Raw genomic sequence first — 10,781 nt, 5'->3', positions numbered from 1 at the left:
CAATTATGAGAATTGTTTCCGCGTGAAGCTGTTCCTGGATGCAGCGGAGGTCTCGGAAGTCCTGGAAGAAGGTGCCAACCCTCCTCAAGACGGAGCAGCGCGGACCAAGTGGTGGCAGGCGGATCGGAAGGCGAAATCCCTGTTGGTGTCGTTCGTGTCCGATGAATGCCTGGGTATTGTACGGGAGAAGGAAACGGCTAAGGGCTATGTGGAAAGCCCTGGAGGAAACCTTCGCTACAAGATCAGTAACGAGCCAAACGTTGCTCCGGAAGCAGTTGGATCGCCTGCGGATGAAAGAAGGGTCTTCGATGCAAGCGCATTTCCAAGCTTTCGACGATTTGGTCCGGCAGTTGAAGTCTATTGGGGCGAAATTGGAAACAAGCGATCTGGTGTCTCAACTTTTTCTGACACTACCAGACAGCTCTGATCCTCTGGTGACGGCCCTCGAGAAACTGGACGAGAAGGATCTTTCAATGGAAATGGTTAAACAGCGACTGTTGGCGGAAGTATCCAAACGAGAAGACCGGATGGGGGAATCGAACGAGGACAAGAGCACGGTGTTCGTCGGAAGAAAAGGAAATCGACCGAAGAAACCCAAAGGACCAAAATGCTATCGCTGTGGCAAGCTTAGCCACGTTCAAAAGGACTGCCGGAGCCGACAGCCGGAATCGAGCTTACACGGTGGTATGCGACCGTAGGACTGCTTCATTTATGGTCAATCCTACAGCGAGGAAATCGAGCCAACTTGAAGCAATTTTCTTCGTTGATTCGGGATGCAGTGACCATCTTGTTAACTGTCGGAGTTATCTGCAATCAATTCGGAAATTGAAGGAACCATTCGTTGTCGATGTGGCAAAAGAAGGCGTTACCCTAGTTGGTCATTACAAAGGCGTTGTTCGAGGTTATACTTCTTGTGGTGTCCGGTTCGAGATGAAGAATGTGGTTTATTTGCCAGAATTACGAGGTAACCTGCTGTCAGTCAAAAAGCTAGCGAGAAGTGGAATAAATGTTTTATTCACTGGCTCCCACGGTAGCGACAAGGCGGTTCTTAGCAACAGAGATTGTCCTATTGCTGAAGCTCCACTTAAGAACAATCTGTACGAGTTGCACCTCAATTTGGAAGCTGGAAGGCCAACCACAAATTTATGTGCTGCTGAAGTTGGCAATCTGTGGCATCGTCGTATGGGCCACGTAAGTCAGCAGGCGATGGATGTCATGGTAAGAAACAAACTGGTAGACGGCATGTGCGAGAAGATTCCTGTGGTTGGTTTTTGCGAAAGCTGCGTGAAAGGAAAGCAGTGTCGAGAGCCTTTTGATGGAACGCGAAGCCGTGCTTCAAGACCCTTGGAGCGAGTACACTCGGATGTTTGTGACCCCATCGATCCGGTGGCCTGGGATGGCTCCAGATATTTTGTGAGTTTCATTGACGACTTCACACATTGTGCAGTTGTTTATCCGATGAAGAAGAAATCCGAAGTATTTGCTTGTTTCAAACAATATGAAGCCATAGTTACGACCGAGTTGCAAATGAAAATTTCCAAGCTAACGGTTGATCAAGGTACGGAATTCAATTCGAATGAGCAGCGAGAATACTACAAGGCCAAAGGAATCTAGTTGCAACCAACCGTTGCTTACTCTCCGCAGCAGAATGGGGTTGCAGAAAGATTCAACCGTATCATCGCAGACAAGGTCAGAGCCATGCTGGTTGATTCTGGTGTACCAAAATTCTTGTGGCCGGAAGCTGTCCAAACCGCAAATTTCCTCATCAACCAAAGTCCGACGTGTGCTGTGGGTGGTAAAGCTACCTCAATCCAAATGTGGTCGGATAGGAAGCCGAATATCGAGAAGCTACGAATTTTTGGTTGTCAAGCGTTCGTCTGGGTACCAAACCAGTTGAGGAAGAAGTTCGATGCGAAGAGCAAAGGGGCAATACTGGTTGGTTATGCTCCCAATGGGTACCGACTTTGGGATCCGGCTATTCGAAAGGTTATCATTGCTCGAGATGTGAAATTTAATGAAGCTAGATTCCCCTTTCGAGATGAATTAATTCCTGTGCAGCAAGAGCCAGAGGTGGCAGTTGAAAACGACGTAGATGATGGATCAGTCCCCGATGAATTTCATCCTCTGGTCAGTGAAGACGAAGTGGAATTCTCAAGTCCTTTGGCTGTGGTCAATTCAGAAGAAAATCCTGGCACGCTCCCTTCGCAAGAAAGACGTGGTGACTTTTCAGGGTCTAACACGAGGCGTGACGAACGGGAGCGCATGCTCCCAGATAAGTTTCTTGACTTCATCACTGCACTGGTCTTCGGGCAACTTCTGCTGGTGTGAATTCTTTCCCAGATGTACCGAGTACATACGACGAAATCCGTGGACGAACTTGATTCCATGAGGACGAATGACGTATGGGCTCTTGTAGAGCGGCCCGTTGGTATCAAGCCCTTACACTCCAAATGGGTGTTTTCGACGAAGGAGAATGAGAACGGCCAGGTTGTGCGCTTTAATGCAAGATTGGTCGTGAAAGGATTCCTCCAGAAACCCGGGATGGACTATCAAGAGACGTATGCCCCGGTAGCGAAACTAACCACGATACGAACAGTGCTGGCCGTAGCTGTTTAGATGTCCTCCCACATCCATCAAATGGATGTTAAAACAGCTTTTTTACATGGCGTGCTATGAGAGCGGATCTTCATGGTCGTTCCTGAAGGTGTCAAGGCTAATCCAGAGTCGGTTTGCCAATTGAAGAAATCACTCTATGGATTGAAGCAGAGTCCCCGGTGCTGGAACGAGAGGCTGAATGAGACTTTATTAAAGGTAGGGTTCCAACGGTCTCAACAGGATTATTGCCTCTATTCACGAATCGACGAGAGGGGGAGAGACGAAATATTTCTGGTCCTGTACGTCGATGATCTGCTTGTGGTTGGAAGGAACCTGGAAACTATTTTGAATATGAAGCAACAGTTATCAAATGAGTTCCAATCGACGGATTGCGGGCAAGTGCGAAACTTTCTTGGCGTCAAGATCGATTATGACATGACGCGTGGTTAGATGAAGCTGTCGCAAACTGCTAGTTGTAACCAGTGCGTTGTGTGAGAAGCCCAAGGTCAGTGAGAATCATCGTAGTACCTAAATGTAAATGTGCACAGGAAGCGCTGTGTGGAGTGGAGGCGGACCGTACCTTAAACCACTGATGCCATACGCAAATAATGGCCAAGGGAATGGACGGGCAATACGCTGACGAACAGATGGCGCTGATCGAACGCACAAATGAGCAGCCATAGGCGGGCTTCGAAAAAGGCGCAATGGGGCGGAATTCCAGGATGGAGCCGAAAGTCCGGATCCGGGGCAATGGCCGACAGCTAATGCGATCACTCCACAAAGAACAACCAAACGATACGGTACTGTGTTCTCGTAAGTGCATACGTAGTGACTAGCACATTGTAACCAGGTGAGAAGTGATCGCTGCCCCGGAATCCATAGAACCATGGACAGGCCCTCCGGAATAAAAACCTAATCCGCTCTTGTTTTGTCCCATTGCGCCAACAGGACCCCTTTTGTTTTGCCGATTGGTTTTTGGAGTTCGGAGGACGTGAGGTGCGAGCTACGAATCCGGAGGCAAACCTACCGCTACACAAGGTAGCCCCGGTTGACCTCATCTCAACCAGGTACGAGAGTTACCACATCCAGGCAGCCGTTAACGCCGTGTGGTCCAAAGGTTGCCGAACGTCCGGGTAGGCGAAGGAGAAGTCACGCCGAAGACCAACGGAACAACTTACCCCGCGCCGCTGTGCAGTCCGGAAAGGAGAGCGGAAGCGAGGAAGTGCGGAGGCAGCTACCCAAGGTGTCCCTATCAGCTGACCCAAGGTAGGATTGAAAATCCCTGAAATCGTCTTGTCCCTGAAAGTGCGGGTAAAGAAACCATTTTGTCGACAAACCAATGAAATAAACGGGAAAGTTCGTCTCTACTAAGCACAGTGTTTTCTTGTTGCAAGCTAGAACGCGGATAGCCGGCCCTGAGGCTTCTAGAGGGGGGTTCTCATTGGTGCTGGGCAGGCTAACCAACCCATAAGGTTATACTTGGCGCTCAACTAAAATAGATCCGCTATTTTAGTTTGTGCAGGGAAACGTTTGAAGTGTAGTAGTTATTGGTTTTTGCAGAAGTCTCTGGGAAAACATCCGAGACCTTCTGAAACGCCTTTGACGATTGTATAAAAAAGGCTACAAATTCAGGTCGACACTTTGGATTGCTTTTGGAGGGGTCTTGGTTCGTTCACAAAGTTAAGAGAACCAGCCAACTTCATTGAGAATCAAAGTAATAGTTTTTGTGGAGTTGTAAATTAAGTCGTAAATTATAATTTTAAATTTCAAAAATTTTAAACTGTAGTAGATCATTTGTGGGAAAGGTTAGGCAATAAAACACAGTCCTGAAACTTGTTTTATTGATTTTCATATGGTGCAACATAATAATAATAAAAAAAAATAGTACTTACATTAAAGATTACGTACTAATTTTAGTTGTATAGTTGATTGTTAATGCTCTTGAGTTGATTTTAAATTGTTAGTCGGATTTTGAAATCGTGCACACATCCAGTTTTCTTTTTGTTTCCTGTTTCTTGTATTCGTCTTAATAATTAATCAGGATGGATATGGCTCATCTGCTACTCCAGTATTATTCGCTGAATGGTGCTCATCTGACCGTCGACGAGTTGGAACATGAGCTAATCCTTCGGGGTGAGTCGATTACTGGCACCCGCAAGCAACAGGAACGCGCGTTGAGATCGTTGCTGAAAGAAGAGGAAAACAAAGAAGAAGTTAGTTATGATTTTGTTGGTGATTCTGTTTCAGAAGAGCTAGAGGTTTGCGTCGATAAAGTCAACAGCATCAAGGCACATCTGGATAAAAGAGGTTCGAAAAAGGCACCTGAACAAGGCTACAAAACCAGGCTCATTCATTTACTATTCCGCTTGAACAGATTAAGAAAATTTGCTCCGGATAGTAATTTGAATGAACTTGCGGCAACAGCAAATGAATGCGTACGCTTGCTCAACGTGTTTTTCTCGCTGTCCTCTCATATCCCAGAAGTACGCAGAGCTGAAATGGAAATCATCAACAACCGTATTAATCAGCTGCGGGCTGAAGATGCGGAAGTCATCCCCGAAGTAGAAAGTGTTCCAACTCAGAGGGAATTCAATTTGCCATCCGTACCGGAACAAATTGAAATTGAGCAAGCGGGGGAGAAAAATGAGCAGATTTCGAGTAATTTGGCAGCTGGCAACGTGTCTAAATCGGAGTTCGATAAAGTTGTTCTCGAAAACAGACAGCTTTCATCGGTCGTCGATCAGCTAGTTAAGCGCATCCAAATACTCGAAACAAACTTATCTGCGAAAAAACAGGTTACGCAATATAGAACAGCTCTCAGTGACGGTTTCGATGATCAAAGACTAGAAAGTAGCGAGAAATCGCAAGAAGATCCGAAAAAATTCTTGGATTGGATCAAAGAAAGGAATGAGTCACTGAGTAGCGTGAGGGGCGTAGAACTGAACAAACCAAAAGAACTTGAACGTCAATCGAACATGTCTGAGCGTGTTAAAGACTTTGGTCCGCGCGATAATAGCAGTAGGTTGCCCATTTATAAATGGAAAATTTCCTACGACGGGTTAGATAATGGTAGGCAGTTGAATGAGTTTTTAAGAGAAATAGAATTTAACGCGAAAGCAGGCGGGTTTTCTGAAACCGAGTTGCTCCAAAATGCCCACCACTTGTTAACGCATAAGGCAAGGTCGTGGCTGATGGAGATCAACAGCAACAACCAAATGAGAAGTTGGAAGGAGTTGGTTAACGAACTAAAATTAGAGTTCTTACCCTACGACATCGATTTTGTCTACGAAAGACAAGCCAACGGTCGAAAACAAGGCCAACGTGAGAGGTTCCAGGACTTCTATTTAGAAATGGCTAAAATCTTTCGTGGGATGTCCGAGCCATGGTCTGAACGAAGACGTTTTGAGGTCCTTTTCCGCAATACGAGGGAAGATTGCCGTATCGCAATGCTAGCAGCCAACGTCGACTCCATCGCAAAGATGCGAGAATTCGGCAAAAAGTTCGACGCGATAAATTGGCAAGTCTATCGACGTAAGGACATCAGGCCAGGGTTCCGGACGGAGCACGTAGAAGCAATAAGCAGCAACATACCTGAAACACAAGAAAAAACATATCAGTATCAAGACAAAAACAGATTTCAAAACTACTCCAATCAAGACCGGAATCGCAATACAAACGGAGAGAAGCCACAAAAATTTTGGAAAGGGAATTACAAAAATGAAGATAGAAAAAAACAAAATAAACCTACGTCCTATGAGAGATCAACCGAAAATTTTAAAGAAAACAATTTTGAAAATGACCCACAACCAGGCCCTAGCCAAGCTTCTGCTCTTCAGCGCATAGTGAGCGCATACATTCCATTAAAACGGAACGTGTGCATGAACTGTCACGACGAAGGGCACAAGTTTGAGCAGTGTAGGGAAAAATTAAATGTATTTTGTCAAAATTATGGCTTTCCAGGATTTTTAACGCGAGAATGCCCGTATTGCGCGCTAAAAAACGCGAAAAGGACTTCTCAGTGAGGCGAGAAAGTCTCAACAGCCCAGTAAGACCTCACAGAACGTGCCAAACTTCCGAAATTCTCAATAGTCTCGGCTTTTCACGAGTGGCGGGGGAAGTTGCCGAAAGTGATGAGATAGCATCAATGCTTGTCACTCTAAGCAATGACCCTAGACCGTTTGCAAAAGTCGAGATTCTTGGAATTTCTGTGACTGGTCTGCTAGACAGTGGAGCAGCGAAAACGATTCTCGGGATTGGAGGTAAAAATCTTATTGACAAATTGAAACTAAAAATAAAACCATCAACACTCTCCTTAAAAACTGCCTCGGGGCAAAACCTGCAAGTATTAGGTTCTTGTGACGTACCGATTTCGTTCAATGGCATGACAAGGATCCTTTCAGTTGTCATTGCTCCAGATCTCAATTGCCGATGCATTTTAGGATACGATTTTTGGCAACTGTTTGGGATTCGTCCGACCATTGACGAATTCGTGGAAGTCATCGAAGAGCCTAATCCGGAAAACGAACTGGGTAATGAGGACGAGATCAATATGGAACAAAAATCCCGTTTAGAAGAGGTCAAAGGGTGGTTTTTGGTAGCAGAACCGGGGAATCTTAGAGCAACACACCTTATGGAACACAAAATTGAAATCAAGGAGGAATTCAAGGATGCTGATCCGGTTCGTAAGAATCCGTATCCTTGGAGCCCCGAGATACAGAAGAAAATCCATAAGGCTGTGGACAATATGGTTCTGGAGGGGATCATAGAGCCTGCAGAATCAGATTGGGCTCTTCCTGTGGTTCCTGTTACCAAAAAGAACAGTGAGGATGTTCGTTTATGCCTGGATGCCCGAAAGCTGAACGAACGGACGAAACGAGATGCCTACCCTTTGCCTCATCAAAATAGGATTTTAAGCCATCTTGGTCCGTTCAAGTTCCTGTCAACCATCGATCTTACCCAGGCGTTTTTGCAGGTCCCGTTGGCAGAAGAGTCGAGAGACTACACATCCTTCTCAATACCTGGAAAAGGTTTGTTCAGGTTCCGGAGGCTGCCTTTCGGTCTCGTTAATTCCGCAGCATGCCTTTGCAAGCTTCTTGACCGCGTTCTGGGCCATGGAGCTTTGGAACCGTATGTTTTCGTATATTTAGACGACATAGTGGTCATCAGCCAGATATTCGACGAGCATATTGAGAGACTTGCCGATTTGGCACAACGGTTAAGGGAAGCAAACTTGTCCATTAACTTAGAAAAGTCTCGATTCTGCTGCAGAGAATTGCCCTATTTGGGCTACATCCTTTCTCGAGAAGGACTCCGGCCTAACCCGGATCGCGTTCAAGCGATCCTGGGGTTTGAGGCCCCAAACTCAGTGCGATCACTACGCCGATTCCTCGGTATGGTCAACTATTACCGGAGGTTCATCGACGGATTTAGTGAGCTCACTGGACCGTTGACCGATTTGTTGAAAAACAAACCGAAAAAGGTTCAGTGGGGTCCTGCAGCAGAATCAGCATTCCGGGCCATTAAGGAAAAGCTAATTACAGCTCCCGTAATGGCCAATCCGGACTTTAACCTTCCGTTCAGTGTCCAAACGGACGCGAGCGATGTTGCTCTTGCCGGTGTCTTAATTCAATGTCATGCAGGAGTTGAAAAAGTGATCGCTTTTCATTCCGAAAAGCTGCGAGGAGCCGAGCTCAACTACCACGCAGCAGAAAAAGAGGGTTTAGCAGCTCTGCGGTGCATAGAGAAGTTTCGCTGCTACATTGAAGGATCCAGGTTCACGCTAGTGACAGACTCATCGGCACTCTCATTCATCATGAGAGCTAAATGGAAGTCCTCCTCGCGGCTGAGTAGGTGGAGCATCACCCTCCAGCAATATGACATGGAAGTAAGACACCGGAAAGGCAAAGACAATGTGGTGGCTGATGCCCTGTCTCGTTCCATAGAATCGATAGAATCGACGGAAGAAGCTTGGTACACAAACCTGTTCAAAGCTGTTGAAAACGATCCGGAGAACTACATAGATTTTCGGATCGAGGGCAACAGATTGTTCAAGTTTGTGTCTTCAAGATCAGACGTTTTGGACTATCGATTCGAATGGAAGGAGTGTGTCCCTAAATATGCTCGAAACCGTCTTATGAAGGAAGAGCACGACGAAAACATGCATATCGGTTTCGAAAAATGCCTAGGAAAAGTCAAGCAAAGGTACTATTGGCCCAGAATGTACGCAGACTTGAAAAAGTACATTGGGAGCTGCGAAGCTTGCAAAGAGAATAAGCACTCGACGTTATCAGTTACCCCGGAAATGGGAAAACAGCGGATCGCCGCAAAACCCTTTCATATAATCTGCATGGACTATATACAGTCTCTACCTCGGAGCAAGCATGGCAATGCACACTTGTTAGTGGTCATGGACCTATTTTCTAAGTACTGCATGCTTGTTCCGGTGAAGAAAATAAGCAATATTAGCCTGTGCAGCATTTTAGAAGAAAGATGGTTTAGGAAGTTCGCTGTCCCCCAATTCGTGATAACTGATAACGCATCGTCATTTCATGCCAAAGAATTCCAGGAACTGCTGAAAAAGTTCGGAGTCCAACACTGGGCAAACGCACGCCACCGGAGTCAGGCCAATCCAACGGAACGCCTGAACAGGACTATCAACGCGATGATCCGATCATATGTGCGTGTGGATCAAAAAATCTGGGATTCGAGAGTGAGCGAGATAGAATATGTGGTGTTTAACTATGCACAGTTCAACTAAACTGTCACCACATCGCATAATCTTTGGGCATGAAATGATCGTTCGAGGCTCGGATTATGGACTAGAAGATCCAGAGGAAATCAAGGAAGAAGAAAGAGCTAAACGAATGAAAGAAATTTGTAAAAGAACTTACGAGTTCGTCATTGAGAATCTCAAAAAAACCCACGAAACAACAAAAAAACAGTATGACCTGAGACATAAAAGATATTCTCCCTCGTTTGATGTTGGCCAAAGAGTTTTCAAACGAACTTTTAATTTGTCTTCGGCGGGTAAAGCATTTAATGCAAAACTAGGCCCTCAGTATTTGCCTGGCGTTATTATAGCGAAAAAAGGAACCAGCTCTTATGAAGTAGCTGACCTAAAAGGAAAATCGCTAGGTATATTCTCTGCGGCTGACCTCAGAACGTAAGTGCCACCAAAATAAGCGTCCAGAATGATAAAAAATCGTTCAGTAGATCGAAGCAAAGTTTAAAAAAAAAACATCCGGTTACCGATCAACTTTCCTAAAATTTCGGGAATTCTACAAACCGACAACAAACTTGGTCGCTGAAGTCGTTTGTGATTTACATCATCTCACAAAAAAAAAAACTTTCACTGGTGCCTAACTTGCATGCAAGTTCATGTGAACACTATCTGAACATGCAAGGCAAGTTAGACAAATCAGCTCCCAGTACAAGAAAAGAGTTATAAATATAACAACGAAAGTAGGAAGAGGGCCAAAAGGGCTAAAAATTAGGATGCAAGTTCGTCAGAACATCATCTGAACTTGCGATGCAAATTGTTGAAATTAAAGCTGCTAAAATAAAAATTAAAAAAAAAAAAAAAACATCGCAGCATTTTGCTCAAAAATGAACAAAGATTCTTATTTTGGAACATCCCCGTAGGAAAGTTGTTCCGATTGTTTACCGTTTCCGTAATACGCTGCAGTAAATAACACAATATTTTGCGAAATAAGAATAAGAACTCACCATAAATACTAGTCTGCCCTGAGATCACGTACTTCGAATTTCACCAACGAGAAAAACATCGACGTCGTGGCAACAAAATCAGCTGTTTCAATTTATCCTCATCCTGTGAGATTCCGAAAAACATCGCATGCATGCATGTGCCTAATTGAATTCAGCACAACACAAAGCCATAGTCTTCAAAATTCCCATCCTGGGAGCAAGCAGAACATCGCCAACCATAAAGATCCAGCAGGCCATAAAAACATCGCACGAACGCACTCGGATGAAACCTGGTTGACCTAAAATTAAGTAAATTTTACAATACTTTTAACTTCAAATGAACATGGAAAACGTGCACAATTTTACCATGAATAAAACACCAATATCCACAAAGTACTGTAAGGCGCCTACTTACCTGAGGGTTCCTCCAGATTCCGTCTGAGTTCTGCGTCATCCATCCATCCATCTTTCCGACTTTTTCC

The 10,781-nt window shown here is 45.1% G+C and overlaps 1 long non-coding RNA gene across 1 annotated transcript; it reads right to left on the bottom strand.

Moving 5' to 3' along the window:
• Positions 1–4,392: 4,392 nt before the first annotated feature.
• On the bottom strand, positions 4,393–10,781 carry LOC129742915 (uncharacterized). The gene is made up of 4 exons (XR_008736576.1): positions 10,715–10,781; positions 10,321–10,598; positions 5,860–6,186; positions 4,393–4,781 (listed from the first exon to the last, which is right to left on the bottom strand). It is a non-coding gene; the product is annotated as an uncharacterized LOC129742915 (long non-coding RNA).

This window comes from Uranotaenia lowii, chromosome 1, assembly GCF_029784155.1.
Source record: "Uranotaenia lowii strain MFRU-FL chromosome 1, ASM2978415v1, whole genome shotgun sequence".
In the NCBI taxonomy this organism is placed as follows: domain Eukaryota; kingdom Metazoa; phylum Arthropoda; class Insecta; order Diptera; family Culicidae; genus Uranotaenia; species Uranotaenia lowii.
Note: the sequence above shows the minus strand (reverse complement) of the source record. Positions and strands in the feature narration are given on the sequence as shown.